The sequence below is a fragment of the Mixophyes fleayi genome, chromosome 1 (assembly GCF_038048845.1).
Source record: "Mixophyes fleayi isolate aMixFle1 chromosome 1, aMixFle1.hap1, whole genome shotgun sequence".
Lineage (NCBI taxonomy): Eukaryota > Metazoa > Chordata > Amphibia > Anura > Limnodynastidae > Mixophyes > Mixophyes fleayi.
The window spans coordinates 144,528,356-144,545,555 of NC_134402.1; the positions used below are offsets into that span (position 1 = coordinate 144,528,356).

Genomic DNA, 17,200 nt, shown 5'->3' on the forward strand with positions numbered 1-17,200 from the left:
CATCTGCTTGACTTGACACACCTAGGAGTTGTAATTATTTTCTGCCCTCTAGGTTTACTTTTAAATGTGGATCTTTGAAATTACTATTTTATTGAGTCAACTCTTTCAATCTCCGTATAATTGTACATGCATAGCATGGAATTTCTCAACAGCAAGGGTCCTCCCTGTATGTGCAAATGCTCAGAACAGATCCTTTTAAATGTGCCTACTTTTGCACACATTCACCCATTTCTAGGGGTGAGCTCATGTAGGCAAGTCAAAATTAAGCCTCTGAGACTGCAAAATATAGCACCGTTTGATGGAAGGACTTGGGCACATTAGGGGCTTGTCCCTGCTAAGTGCAGATTATACATTACATGGCCAGAAGTATGTGGACACCCCTTTTTATTAGTTTTTTTTGTTTTTTGATTTTTTTTGTTTCATTTCAGCCATGCTCATAACTAATAGGTGCATAACATCAAGCATGCAGACATACAATCTCCTTAGTCAATCATTAGTAGTAGAATTGGTTGTACTTAACAACTTTCATTGTGGTGCTGTCATAGGCTGCCACTCTTTCAGCAAGTCAGTTTGTCAAATTTCTGCCACGGTCAACTGTATATGCTGTTATTGTGAAGTGTAAGAGTCCACGAGCAACGATGGCTCAGTCACAAAGCAGTAGGCCACACAAGCTCACAGAACGGAACTGTAGAGTGCTGAAATGCATAGCGCATAAGTTCATTGCATCTGTAAATTGGGATCTTCACGGATTTGGTTTTCATCGCCGTACAGCCGCACATAAGCTTCGCATCCCTGTTTGCAATGCCATACTTTGACTCAAGGGGTGTAGTGTATTCGGCCTTTGAACTATCATACTTCACCATCTGGCAGTCTAATGGATGACTCTGGGTTTGGCGAATGCCTGGAGAACACTTCCTTATATGACTGCGTACTGTCAACTGTAAAGTTTGGTGAAGGAGGAACAATGGTCTGGGGCTGTTTTTTCTGCTATGGCCTGAGCCCCTTCATTCCAGTGAATGGAAATCTTAATGCTATAGCATACAATATCATTCTAGAGAATTACATGCTTAAACTTTGTAGCAACAATTTGGGGTGCACATTTCCTGTTTCAGAATGACTTTGATTCCGTGAACAAAGCACGGTCCATCAAAAAAATATTTTCCTGACTTTGATATGGAAGAACTTGACTGACCTGCACAAAGCCCTGACCTCAGACACCTTTGGGATGAATTGGAAAGCCAACTGCCAGTCAGTCCTTATTGCCTAACATCAGTTCCCAACCTCACTAATGCTCTTGTGACTGAATGGCTGTGAATCCCTCAGCCATGTTCCAAAATCTAGTGGAAAGTCCTCCCAAAAGTGTGTAATTTGTTAAAACAGCAAACGGGGTGGGCAATTCCCTGGGTTTGTAATGTTCGGGTGTCCACATACTTTTGGCCAAGTAGTGTACGATCAAGAGAATAACAACAAGATATTGTGTGACTTATTTAAATAAGCTGGTGGGTGTGAATAAGGTGCTTTGTAGCAGAGATTCCCGATTTTCCTCCAAGTAAAAGGACATTAATTTTTTGCCTGCTGAGTGGTGCTTCACAGCCAACCTCTTCCCTATGCTTTTAATGTGAAGCATTTTGCCCCTTCCAGTTGCACTATTGAGGGGAAAACTCATTTCTAAGCACACTTTGAGCAATGTAATAAAAGTCTTCACCAAAACCCATTTCCACCTATAGAGAGACAGGTGTATACATACGTCACATATGTCACATTACTGAAGGTTTGAACACACTAATGCCAATACCTTGAAGACTGGAGTTGTATTTAATGTAGGTTATTAATTTAATGGTGCGTGTGAGCTATGGATTGGTGGGGGCTATTTAATAGTGAAGTCATGATAGTGCCTAGGTTGATGACACTATTAATGTAATTCTAAGGTGGTTTGTGGGCTATTAACTGAACGTGGTGCAGAGTTTGGGGAGAAAAAGGGCTGTTTATTAAATGTGAATACTAATTATTTACAGTCATGGTATGTTGGGTGATTTTAAATGCAAGTACTATTAATTTAATTGATAGAAAATAGTAAAAATAAAGAGCACATCCATATAGATTCTGATGTATAGAAAAGTGGGAGCAGCTGTCAGGAGAGTTACCCACACTCCAATTTAGCACAACAATTAGATCTGCAGTGCTCAACCTCTGATCCTATAATATAATACCCTACCAATGGATTGTATATACACAAAGGGCTACTTCATAAATGGTTTAGATACCAATGCATACAGTTGTGTACTATTTATTCGTATATTTCAAAACTGTTAGGTTCAACAGTATGTGTAATGGCAGTTCTGAGTTTAATGACTCCTAAGGCGTAAATAAAGTCACTCCCTCCATCTTTCTGTGGAAAATCTCAGCATTTTTGTTCCTAGCCTGCGCTTCTTGTGAAATGTAGGCTTGTGTACCTGATGTGTTGTCAAATTGTTGGATACAGTTGGTTAAGTTCAGATGCTCCTGATAGTTATGTGGACTCTTTTGATCATTAGGTCCTGGAATAGTCTGCGTTCTTTAATCGTGATCTTGTGTTTCGCTTGCTCCAAGTGCAATGATCGCAAGACATTTTTTCTCCACTGACCTCCAGGGCAACCAAAATAAATCCTGCCCATAACCCGTGGCCGCACAGACCTCACTCGCGAAGGCACAGAATCGAACTCAAACTTTCCTGTACTATTTAATGTTATGGCTGGGATATGGGTCTATTTATTAAATGTGAATACATTTAATAGGTGGAAAGAGACATAGTGTTCACTCATTGCTAGACTTTCCATATTTCATATACCTGTACTTTTTTCAAACAAAGGCTCATTGTTCCAGGATCCAGACAAGCGTAAGGCATGAGCAGTAGCAGGTACTGTTGGCTGCAAGAACAGATAGGAGAGAGCAGGACAGTCTGCCAATTGTCCTGATTCTAGTGGGCGATCCCAATTTTGGGTGACCTTGTCCCAAGTGCAATGACAGTCGTGGATTATGTTCTGCTTCAGACTGCTCTGCTAGTGAAGAAGGAGCACTATGCACCTAACAGTAGTCCATGAAGCATGGTACAAGTATTTGAAATGGATGTGAAGGGGTTAGCGGTGGTTAAATTAACCATGCTCCTTTTATGATGGTCATGCCCATCTTGGTGGCGTACCGTTGAAACCCTCATTTTGGAATCCTATATTTGCCACTGCATATTTTTAAAATTAAGCTAAACTCAGCAGTATTTTCTGGGGAAATAAAATAGATGAAGTTCATAAAGGTAGTGTTCCTAAATTGGATGTTAGCTGGATGTTGATGTGACTTTTTTTTCACTGTTTCCACCTTGAACATTTTCCAGAGTGTCTGCAAAACAGCAAATGTAAGCACATATTTATTTTACAATTTTTCCAAACACTTTAATGAGAGTGGGGTTCCAGGCACCTTTCAATAAAGTTTAAGCCTGGGCTTCTCCAAATTCTTTCATCTACCATGTGTAACGATGATTTGTGTTTTATAGGGAATTAGGGAGAAATGTGAACCTAACAAAGCTTGGGGTGTCTTCCTTAACTTAAGCTCTGCATCCTTGGTTTGCTACCAGATCATGGTACTGTCAGTGGGGATGGGTTGCCATCCAAAAGGTGCGTGCACTGCCAGGTTTAGAGTTCTGCCTCCTGCTAAATGCATTAAAGGGGTTAATCTGACAAATGGCTCAATCGCTTCCTACAGTAAGCTACTCCTACTGCCATAACTCCTACCTTTTTATTTTTCCCAACACAGTGTAGTGGGGTGGGGTGAAGTGGGGAGAGACTCAGTACCTAACAAGCCACAGAAGAGTAGGATCACTAATTTACACAAACCCAGGGATAGTTCTCCCCTAAGAAAATTCTAGTGTAGGAATCAGTGCTCAGAGCACAGAGGGAAATTCAAGGCGGTACTGTAGCCAAAGAAATAAGGTTGCAGCCTGGTAAGCTTTTTATTGGATCGGATAGCACTGTGTCTGTTAGTTACTGGAGGTCTCTTTGTTGGTCAGCAAGGGATAATTAGCCAAGGTTCATTGCAATATTGTGACAGCATGCATTGTTAAATGCTCTTGGTGCACCTGTAGATGCACTTACAAAAAGATAAGCATTTTGTTGTGGTATGTAAATAAGTCTTAGGGACTTATTCACTAAGGAACGTAAATGCCGATATGTGCAGTATTTTGTGTAAAATCGCTCTGTGGGTGCACAGAACCAGACTATGTGCCAATGGACGCAGCAACATCCAATTTATCTTCAAGTGCAAAATACCATTACGACAACCTACAATGTCATCGGCGGGGAATGGGCGTGTGCACATAGTCCATGCACAGTATTGTCACATGCAGCAGCATCAGATTTCAAGCTTTGGGCATCTCAAAAGTACGTGTTTTGCTGTCATATCACCTGCACCAACTACAGGTCAGGTGTAAATACAGAGTTATAGGGTTGACGATCGTGTATGTATGCTAGAGCAAGTGTTTGCCATCAGGAGCATCTGTAAAAATGCATTTTATGTACAGTAAACATTAATAATGTATTTTATGGAAGAAGAAGAAATGAAAAACTTTTTTTTTTTTCATTAATGACTAAATTTTTAACAGATGACATTAATTGATTTTTTTTTTGTGTACTGTTTGAACTTTATATTTCACATATATGTTGGACGTATCCTGCAGTGTACGGTTTGTGTTCAACAAGAGACATTTTGTTAGGGCTGATGGCAAGTGTCATAAACTTGTAGAACAGGTCACAGGTCTTCGCCGATAGCAGCCGCCTTTCTCGTAGAGCTGAACGTGCTCACCGGTACTCGGATGCCCCCAGGTCTTAAGCTCAAAGTAGTACAAGCTTATAACCCTACCGCAGCGCAGGCGAGGGCCGGGTGGAAGAATAACAAAGTCCAAATGGGCCGAGGTCAAGGTGTACAGTGGTTGAAACAAAGCAACTTAATTCTCTGGCGCTAAATTCTATAGCTAGTATTACTCTATAAGAATATCGGTATCAAATGCAGCAATTTCAAAAAGAGACAGTGTCAAGTCTCTATATATAAACCAAAACAAAAACATTAGAAATGCGCAGAATAACCGTTGATATAATTTTATTAATTCTAGCTAATGCACATAAGTATGTACAAAAAATGAGGACTGATTAATATCACTTGAATAAAAATCGATTGATACAAACATACAAAAAATTCTTGGCCAAGAATGAATATCTATAACACAATAAAAAATCAGATGTATTTAATACATATCACAGTGGTCCATATATAATGTAAAACAATAATAACATCTTTATACAAAAAATGTATATAATAAATTGTTATAACTCTGGATGAGTGTCCAATATTTTCTAATGAGATCTATATGTGGTCTCTCACTTGTATGAAGATGGATATAGAAGATGTAAGTTTGCGTTCAGATCCAAATAATACACCAATGTTGGATGTTAATTATTTAGGTGTATATGTAAAAAAATATTCCTCTTATTATACACTCGAAATATTGCATTTCCGTATAGATGAAAAAAATCAGTTCTGGTGTGCCTTTATTACCGCCAACACAGACATCTCACATAAGCTGTTGTATATAATGGCTGAAGTAACTGATGTCAGCGGAGCTGGTAGGTAAATCTTCTTACCGCTGAAGCGGCTAAACAATAAAGATTCCAATGTGTGTCTCCAAAAGTTACTCAGTAGATCTTAACGTCAACGTGTAACGTTATTAAAAGCATACATACTAGTTTTAACTTCTCAGTATAAACATGACTCCAGCAATCAGCGGGTCCGCTAATGCTCTTCAATAGCTTGATGGATCTTAACATCAGCGTGTGGCATATATTCAAATCATACATAAAGGATTTACCTTCTCCGTATGAACGTGATTCCGGCAATCAGTAGGTCCGGTCAGATTCTTCGGTGCGCACCTCCAAACGGAATCCGGATATACAACACACTTCAAAAGAAAGAGTTCCACTTTGATACAGTGTGTCTTAATAGTTGTAAACTCCGCAATGTTGCGAGCAGCATAAAACAAGCGACGCGTTTCGTCTGGATACCAGACTTTCTCAAGCAATAAAGCTGTAGATCAGGAGCTGCCTTTTAAAGAGGAGATGTCTCATTAATCATAATTCCAGACACCTGTTTGTGGATCTGAAGAAGCAAAGAAACACCTCTATATCGCTTATTAGATTGTTAATCTCTTTTACTTCTTCATCTACTTGCACATACATAGATGCTAATAATAATAATTATTCATATTGGTGTACCCATGCGGACAAATATTAATCATCGATATATATAAAAATAATAATAATAGTAATAAAGTATAAAAACTTGACTACCATAATATGTATAAAAGCATATGTCTATACAAGTATGCGCATGTGCATAAGTGGTATGTACACATACATATGCACAAGCATAAACCAGACCATAAACACAAAACCTACTCCCACCAATAAACATGAATGTATGTATAAATATACCTATATATACGCACACATACAAATAAAAGTGCGTACATCTATGTCTGCCAATCATTGAATTCCATAGTTTCATTTAGTCCCTCAGGATATAAGGTTTGTAATTTGAACATCCATAAAACTTCGTTCTTACATAGTCTTTTATAACGATCTCCACCTCTGATCGTTGGATTAATTTTTTCTACTCCAATAATTTTAAGGCCCCTGGGAAGACAACCTCATTTGGGGTGGTCCATTCGGGGCGAACCTGGTGCTCTATGGTCGTTACATAGATGATTTATTTATTATTTGGGAAGGAGGGTCCCAGTTAGCATCAGAGTTTGTTTCTTTTCTTAACACCAATGGTTATTCTGCGCATTTCTAATGTTTTTGTTCAAGGTGTACAGTGGGCAGCGGTGGTGTAGTCCAGGCAAAAGGTCAGGGCTGGCGGCAAATAACGAATCCAGGTAACATGCAGAGGTCAGGGTCACAGGCAATATAGCAGAGTCCAGTACACGGTCCAAGGTCATACACGGCAAGATCAATCCTAAGGCAGAGAAGAGGAACAGAGCAGGAGTAAGTAAGTATGCACAGACCAGGAACTATAACCGGCAGTGAGACCCAGTCCTCACTGCCTTAAATACTTTGATGGACAAATCAGAAAGGAGGAGGACAGGGCTGACAATCAGCCTCAGGAGGCTGCTAATTAATCACTAACTTAGAACTAGCATAAGTCATATCACAAACCAAGAACATGTATGAAAATATAAATGACAAATAGAATTATGCGAGAGCTCCCCCTGGAGTTGGAGGATGTCCCTACACCCTCCTACTCTATGCCACAAAGATAGTGTGATTGTAACTGATGCACATGCTCGGCTGCTACCTCACGCCAGGATGCTGCGTAGCCAGTGGTGGGATTCAGCCGGTTCGCACCGGTTCTATAGAACCGATTCCTAAAATACTTGCTGTTCGACAGAACCGTTTGCTGGCCTGCTGTGCGGCTGCTTTAAATTTTTACACCTTGTGCACTGCAGCTTGCCCTGCTGGCCTGGACAATGATCCCAAATCAGTTTAATAGCTCACACCGGCCTGGCTCTGCTGTTCTAAGCTGTGCAGGGCTGTCCAGGCTGTCAGTCATCATGTAAGCCCCACCCTGCCTCCCTTGTTCTTTGCAATGATTGGTTGGCTCCCCCTACACGTGTCCTGAATGCACAACAGACTGTGCAGAGGAGAGATGCGAGAAGAAAATCCAGCTCAGGGCGGAGGCCTCGGAGCCACCATCGGCCACCATCACGCGGCAGCGCAGAAGAGCAGAGCAGACAGGCAGCCCGGGCCGGGAGTACAGACATTACTGGGTCACTCACCGCCGCCGACCGTTGGCATCTGGGGTGAGTAACCGTGATGATGCTGATGTGCTGAGCCTGTCACTGCAGCGTTTAATGTGGCAAGAAAGGGGAAGGGCGGCTGAAGGCTGCTGCTAGCTTGCTGAGGAGGAGAAGGTTAGCTCAGGGGCTGCCAGGTAGCTGCACAAATTGGGGAGAGACTGAGAGGGAAGCCAGTATGGCTGGGCTGGTTGCTGGGCTGGCTGAGGGCTGGCCAGAGAGGAGAGGAGCCATTTTAATTAGCCTGTAGTGGTGGGGGTGGGAGGAAGGAATCAAAATGGCGCAGTAGTATGATGAAGATTCTTCATGCTGCCATGGGACCATGACTTCTGTAATTAGAGTGAGGCTGAGATGTATGCTTCTACTTCCATGTCCATAAATAAATGTTATTATATACAATTTTTTTTATGTTTTTTATGTAGCCCTTGAAACAAGGATGAAAAGGCAACATACTTTGAGAGATTTTTTCAATAAGAAAACAAAGTCAGATTCTGCTGTTGTATCAGAATTGCCCTTGGAAGGTTCAACACAGTCACTAGCACAACCAATCCAGTGTGAAGAAAGCAGCACGTCAATTGAAATAGAAAATCACAACAACTCCAATATTGCAGACAGTCTTCCGGTATGCTGGTCAGTGCAACAATATAAAAATTTTAAAGAAAAATATGAAGGCCTGGGCATTTGTAACAAAAAGTTATGTTGTGAGTATTGTGCGAAATATGATTTCATAAAAGAGAAAAGTGTTCATGTGTCAAAAGAGTGGAAAGGTTTTCAGATTGAGGCATCAGGGAAAAACAGAATGGTACAACAAGCTTCTCTAAGGAAAAAAATGAAAGAACATTTTTCATCAAAGGCTCATAACATTTGTAAAGACAACTTCAAAATACGTGAGCAGGATACTATAACAAACGTAGTAGATACAATGAATAAAAAATATTTCAGTACTACTTGTAGAGTATTTAATACAATTTACAGCCTGACAAAAAGATGTAAACCATTTTCAGACATAGAAGATGAGATCAAACTGCAAATGAAAAATGGATTAGATATGGGAATAGGATTGCATTCACGTAAAACTGCTGTGAAAATAGTAGATTTTATTGCCAAGGAAATTAAAAAAGAAATATTTACTAAAATTACTGCAAAACATAAGAAAATATGTTTGATTATTGATGAAGCTTCAACTATATCTTGTAAACCAGTTATAATACTGTTCTTAAAAGTTGAGGACTCAGTTTCATCTCCAACAATTTTTGTTGAGCTAGTTGAATTGGAAAAACAAGATGCAGAGACAATATGTTCTATAGTTCTGGAAAGCTTACATAAAATTGGGCTTACCAAGAACTACTTACAGATTTTGCTCTGATGATGCAAGTCTTATGCTTGGGCGAAAATCTGGAGTGAGCACTAGGATCACAAAAGACTTCCCAAACATAATAATATGGCACTGTTTAAACCATCGCCTCCAACTTGTTTTAGATGACTCAATAAAGGAAATAAAGCAAGTAAATAATTTCAAAATATTCCTTGATAAGATATATACTATTTTTCATCAATCCAATAAGAACCAGATTGAACTTACCAAAATATCCGAACAACTTGGAATTGAAATTATTAAGATTGGTAGAGTTTTGGGACCAAGATGGGCTGCCTGTAGTTTAAGGTCAACCCTAGCTGTGTGGCGCGCTTATCCTGCACTACATCACTATTTTTCTTCAAATGCCAAGTACTTGGGTATGGCTACCCGTCTTAAAAATATATTTTTTTTAACTGATTTGGCATTGATGATTGATATTTTAAATGAAATTTCTCTGCTTTCCAATGCACTGCAAGAAATACAGACATAATAAAGGCTGAAAAACTTGTGATTCGATCTATTAAAGCATTTGAAATGCTTGAAAAAGAAAAGGGTCCATACGAAAAAAAGGTTAATGAATTAATTACTTCAGAAAGCTACAAAAAAATCGATTTTGTAGAAAATCCTCGGTTTGTTGGCCTTCCTCGGAAAACACTCTTACAAGGCATTGTAACGAATTTAAAAAAAAGATTAATGGATTGTGGCCATTTAAAAGCAAGTTGTAGCCAATTTGATGATAGTAATACATTACAATTTCTCAAGTTTTTGGAGCCAGATTACTGGAATATTGAAGAAGTAATAGTTCCATGGAAAGCAGCTGAAGAGCAATTGCATGTATTTAATACATTTTTCAATTACCAAATTGAGATTAATGAGTATCGAGATTTTGTGGAAAATGTGTTAAAAAGCAACGAGAACTATTCAATTCCTGAAAGTGTTCAAAGAGCTCGAAATATTGTCAGAACAATTGCTGTAAGTTCAGCAGAAGCAGAAAGGGGTTTTTCAAAGATGAACATTATATGTTCTGAGAAGAGAAGTCGGCTAACTGTTTCCAATATATCAAACATTATGATTATCGGTCTTATCGGCCTACCGCTGAAGGAATGGAATCCTACTCCTGCAGTGCAAAGATGGTTAAGGGTAAATCACACAGCTGATGATGCTCGGATAAAAGCAAAAAAAATTGCAAGTGAGGACGCCAATCAAACAGCAATATGGAAATATCTTCACTAACTGTTTATGAGGTATTTAATATTACAAATCTTCCGTTACACATAATCTAGTTGTCTTTACCTCTTTTACTGTTCTTATTGCAATATTTAATGCGTGAATTGTTAGACTACCTTTCGGTATATCTTTTGGTACAGTTAAAATGGTCATTAGGACATTTTTTTGAATCCCACCACTGTGCGTAGCGCCGCAACCCGTAACACATTTCTTCAGATCTACTCCATGTTGAGTATGAACTCAAATATGCCCGAATTACATCTGGTGTTTTTTGCTTTTTTATTTTTTTAATGGAATTTATGTTCGTATTGCATCCCTTTAATGAATCCGGCCCTTAATGTCACACTTTAGTTAGCTGAACTGGATATATTTGCATGCAGCAAAAATACATTTTTAAAGAAAAACATAAAAATCATAGGGGTAGTGCTAAAGTGTAAGGAAGTAGGTTGGAACTTAATGTGACATTTGTAATATGCCCACCATGTCTATTTTCCTAAACTGGAAATGTAGGTGCAGATTGATTTTACAGGGATGTTTCCAAAGACTTGGAAGCACAGGTACAACAATTTTGAGCTACAACATTTGTAGTCAATATCAACTTTTTTGCCCCGCCACCCCCCTCCTCACAGGTAAGTAAGGAGAGAGTTATATGCCTAAGAGGGCGTGGTCTGGCTGCATAGTGTTGGGAGTGGTCAACATGGGCCACGACTGCGCCTCTTTAGACATGACAAATTATGTATTAAATCTGTGTTGCTCTCATCTACCTGTTGCAGCTTTCTAAATCTGCTACTGGATTCTTGTATTAATCCTAGAATGTTGCCCCTCTTCTTCCATTATTACTTGCGACTAGTGTAACCGATGTATCCATGTTAAAAGTACTGTTTTTAAAACCAGTAATGTCTAAGTAGAACACCCTTTCAAAATAGTGTTGTGGCTTTGTTTTTGTTAAGATGTTTTCTCTTCTTGAATCATTTACTTGCAAATGCTATGTTAGCCAGCTTTCCTGAAGACACAATGCGTTGTGAAATGCTGAAAATAATCTGTTCCAGATTGTTTCATTAGAAAATTATACTTTTTATATAGTTTACTCCAGAAATATGCTTTAAGTCTTTTTAACAACTTGCTTAGAAACCAAAACAAGTTTATAGGTCTAGGTCACTATTGTTAGTTTCTCAGAAAAATATGGTATGACACAGATGGGAAAAAATCCTCATTACATCAAGAGCGCGCATGGATATATTTGCAGATGTGTAATAAAAAAATAGTAGGGACTAGTTGCGCAACAGAAATCTTCAGCCAAAACTAATATCAAAGTGAGGGCTTCACCAAACACCCTCCACAACAATATACATAAAATGATGATAGATATGGTATTATCGCACTGATCGCTCACATACAGGAAAAATATATAATATAGAAAATATCAAAATATGTATAAAAGTTCTGGTAAAGTAATCTCTTATCAGAAACAGTTTTATATGTAGGATCATCCCATAAACTACCGTTCCTTTAAATCTTCAAGGCCAGTTTGAATGATTTTTCAATAATGGGCTTGATTTTCTTAGATGATGACTTGAAATGGTATAGCAATGACACTAGCCGATATCCTCAAATGAAAAAGGAGACAATCATAGTGTAGTATTCACAATATAATATATATGCACCATATGTGAATGCTCCTTCCACAATAAAGTCCCAAATGGTGAGATCTCAAAATTCAAAACTACGAACCCCCAAAAGGAGAAGAGAAACACAGTGAAGTGATATCAATTATAGAAAATACTAGTTTTTATACAGATATGAACTATGGTACAAAAATAATATTTTGCTATATATGAAAACCTGGCCAGATTGTCCTGCATGTGTAGTCTTGCTATGTAAAGAACAACCCCAAAAAAAATAGAGCCTCAACATATTTATTTTGCAACTTCTTTATGTTCACCTGTTTAGACATGTTGCATAATATTTTGTGAGTGACAATTAATTCTGCATGTTTACCAAAGTGAGTCACTTCAAATTACTATCATCGCATTTGGGCCATTTCCTTAATTAATTTTAAATGGTTGCCTAAAATACTGCTTATTTTACCCTAATTTATGTATTAAACTGTAAAGGGGCATCATATCTGCATTTATTGCAAGTTTCACAGCGAAGGTACTTTTATACCTAGATGGAGCAATATAAAATATTTTTACAATATACTTATAGTAATTTTGTTTCCTGGGACCTATGGCAACATACAAATGGGTTGTCTGTGTCCTTTGATCATAATAACACAGACAATAATGTAATGGGGGATTATGTATTCTGTGATTCCGAGAAAGAAATAGAATAATGGTGTCTGTTAAAAATGTTTCTGTTATTTTGTCCGTCAATATACATTTGGGCTCTTATTAGTAATAACAGGCATGGAAAAATACACCTCTTCAAATTCATATGTGGTGTAGTTTAAATTTTCAGTGTCCCAATAGTGTTAAAAGTTTTTATTGTTTGGAGGCAATAGTGGTTTATCCATGATCGGGTATAAGGTAGATGGTATCAAATATCCTTAGTCTACCAAGGATTTTGCAGTAGCAGTTTGGTATATTAAGTGTGGAAGGGAAAGAGCAATTTGTTGGGTAGGACCGGGACTTGATGTTCCGGGGAGACCCATTACTTGTATTAAAGTAAATCTATCGTTTTCAAATAAGCATTGCCCAAGCGATTGTGTTGTGTTTCCAACACACAAAGTAATTTATTTTAGCAGATGCAATAATTTAACAATTTTACAGCCAATACCAAAAGATAAATACATACCACTGCGTTCGCATGCGCTCGCTTCGCTCCCACGGGTACCAGTTGACAGTATATCACTCCAGAATACTGTGGTCAGAGTAGACTGAGACCAGTGGGATCACAGCTATGATTATATACATTCAGTGTTACAGAGAGAACAATGTAGATGACGTGGCTTGCTTCTATAGGTCCAGACTTCAGATGGGTCCAGTGTAAACAGGTCATAGGCTAGTTCAAACAACCCCCTCAAAGGCAGAGGGTCAACATTCCAGATGATTCTCCTGCCCAGAAACCAGTTACAACTAGTCCATTAGCATTTTACAGTTTGGTATCACTCTGACTATTTATTCCCTAACATCAATAACTAGAGTATGCAATATGCAATCTCTTCGGATGAACCGGACAGCTGCTGATGAACAGGGGATTAAAATGATATCAGACATGACACATTTCCTATAACCTGAACCTTAAATACACTGAAGTGTACATATAATCATAATATATAAACTAATAAACTAAATACTATCTGCTCATAAATCACTGTGGAATAGAATCCATATAAATATGAAATATATATATATATAAGCAAATGTTGTAGTGCGAGTGTGTGCATGCGTATGTTACCGTGCAATCGGGTTATGCCACGTGTAGCGTGGCGCACTTAGTGCAATCGCACGATAAAACAATATTAACCAATATACTTTCGTTCATCCAATTATACGACTTCGACACTTGTGCTCTTAGTGCCTACACCAGTCTATTAATCTGAGTAATAATGATATATTTGGTCAGGAATCTCCACTCCACCTCTAAGGTGGGAGAACATATCAGAGGACTTCTTTAGGCAAAGAGGTTTGTTTGTCCATATGAATATAGTGAAAGTCTAGCCTGCAGGGAAGTTTGATGCTATGTAGATTGGCAATGAATGAAGGAGATATTGGATATTGTAACCTAGGCAGTTTGTTTATTTTTAAGATGTTACACCTTCAAAGCCATGAGAAGATAGGAGCATCCCACCTGATCAGGGGGTAACAAAGGGACTTAGGACTAGATTTACTAAAGGGCGGTTTGGTCAAACCGCTGCTTTTTGGCTATTTTTTTTTTGGTGGATTTTAAACGGTCGAATTTACTAAAGCACAAACCGCTGGTAAAACGGGCAGAGTTGACATTTTCAAAAACCACCACTTTACAACTTGCCATCCCGATTTTAATAATGATGAACATACAAACTGACGGATTTACTAAGTTGGGGTTTGCAAAACCGCCATTCAAATGGTCAAAATAAAAGGGGTGTGAATGTGAGATTGATCAAACAGCATACTGTTTCAGCTATTTTATATATTTTTTTTTAAAATAAATATTTGATAGTATTTGAATGTTAATGGTGGGTACTAATATTAATGATGCACAATGTCCATTACATAGTGAACCCATAATATAATTGTAATTAAATCCAAATCTCCCAAACAAAATAGGTGTTTCTGAGTGAAGAAATCAGTCAATCACAGTCTATTGGGCAGCAGTTAATCATGATGCTTATAAGAAGGGGCCAGCAAGTGTTTACAGGTGTGGGTTTGTTGGAGAATGGCTGTTGGAGGGAATGTGATGCATTCTTTCCACTGTATGTTTGCAGCTTTACATGTGATGATGGAGGCAGAAAGGCGGCAGGAGGAGGATGGACAGCATTTGGCATCTGTTCAGTGGACCCTACGCGGTCCACGCACTCCACATACATTTACATTGCGTTTGAATCTGGACTCTCTGGATGATGTGGAGGTAGTCCAAATGTTTCAGCTGAATCGCGCTAACATGCTGAGGCTTTATGAGCAAATGAAGCATGATTTGGACCAGACTATGACCAGTTGCTCACACTGTTTCTGGCCTACACAAACTACTGTGTGCAGTTCGCTTTTTGGCCACAGGTTCCTATCAGTCAGTCTCCTCCAGAGTGATTGGCATAATGCAGCCCACATTTTCCAGGCATTTTGGGCAGGTCTTAGTTGCCCTTAAAAAAGTTGCCCCCAGATATATCTGCTTCCACAGCCAGGAGTCACAGTGACATGAGCTAAAGGTAGCTTTTTTATAGGCTTTTAGGGCTACCAAATGTTTTAGGAGCTATAGATTGCACTCATTGGTCTGAGACTACCTCAACACAGGGCAGATGTTTTCATTAATCGCCATCACTATCACTGGGCAGGTTGTCTGTGATGCTAAAATGCATATATTGCATTGTAGAAGTGCTGCAAGCCAAGTGATGGCTGCATAGCTAGTGTTTATAGTTCTAAGTGTATAGTTACAAGTGTAAAAAATTTAAATAGCATAATTCGGAGTTATACCAGAGTTAAACAGAACATTCTGCCTATTATCACAGCTACAAAAGGACAACAGTCAGTATTCACCTGAAACTCCATATTCTACTCCTGATGTTTCCATCTCTCCCTGGCTACAAGCTTCACACCACAAGAACACTGTTTTGGACTCTGCTCTTATTTTCTACTTCACTCATGAAAGTTTGTTTTATCTGTCAGTTTATTTTCCCTGCAAAATGTCTTTTGTTTAATCAGCCTGCTCTACTACTTGCTCAGCCACTCCGTATCCATGCTACAGCTATTTCAGTCCTCTATCTCATCATTGTACTTTTAATTCTGCTCAAGGCTTTGTCTGTCATCACAAGTAGGAAGAAATTAATCTGACTTTGAACCACTCTCCTCTCTCATGACTCTGCAAGAACTCAGCTACTCCATCACCAGACATCCAGGAATAAACTACATGTACTGCAGCCTCACTCTGCACTACTTCTCTGATTACACATTGCAATTAGGTAATTCTTTTGATTACCTAATTTTTTTGCTATTTTACTCATAAATCCCAATGCTTGCCAAAACATTTTTCTTTCAACCTTTTAATGGCATTATCTTTAGGAATATATCATCCTTCACCCATCCTGCAACACACACCTCTGTCAACGTTGCCCCTTCATTATTTCACTCACCTCTCATTAACTCATTAACACTCATGAACTCTTTTCCTATTTAAATTCAATAACTGTAACAGCCTCACCCTGTTGCCAGAAACTAAAAGGACACACATTTTACAATCATCTTTCCTATCTTTCTTCCTCCCTGCTTCTATTAGCTGGTGATGGATTACCTAATCCTGGTCTCCCTCACTTCTCCAACACACATATATCTACAGAAATCTAGCAAACCTCACACACATCACCTGACTCCCCTCCCTTCCAAAGTCCTTTAAATGTGCTCTTTGGAACTAACCTCTGTACATGATCTCTTCCTCTCAAACAACCTAAACCTTTTAGCAATAACAGAAAAATGGCTCACGCAATCAGACACTGCCTCATCTGCAGCCCTTTCACATGGTGGTCTCCATTTCACCCATACCCCCAGACCAGGAGGCAGACAAGGAGGTGGGGTTGGACTACTTCTCTCTCCACAGTGCACATTCACAGTTCTACCTAATGTACCATCACTCACATTCACATCTTTTGAAGTACATACTGTTAGGATTTTTAACTCGTTCTCTATGCATTTTGCTGTCATCTATCGCCCTCTTGGACCACACCAACAATTTCTTGAACACTTCTTTGCATGGCTCCCTCACTTCTTATCCTCTGACATCCCCACCATCATCATGGGTGATTTCAATATCCCTATTTCTAATTAACATTGCAATGCTGCTTCCAAACTACTCTCTAACATCCCCACTTGACCTCTCCCAGTGGATTGAATCCGCTATTCATCAGGATGGCCAGTGTTTTGATCTTGTTTTCTCTAGGCTATGCTCAGTTTCCTTAACAGTCCATTCCCCCTCTCGGATCATCACCTTATTAGCTACTCGCTCACCCCCAGTTCTTTACCTTTCTCAGTGTCAAACTCTTCCAAGCCCTCTCACAACCGCAGGAATATCAACTCTATTGATCTTCAACAGTTTTCAACCTCTCTCCAACACCTTCT

General features: G+C 38.9%; 1 pseudogene; it reads left to right on the forward strand.

Moving 5' to 3' along the window:
- The first annotated feature begins 7,722 nt into the window (after nucleotides 1–7,722).
- Nucleotides 7,723–11,260, forward strand: LOC142139157 (E3 SUMO-protein ligase KIAA1586-like; annotated as a pseudogene).
- Nucleotides 11,261–17,200: the final 5,940 nt, after the last annotated feature.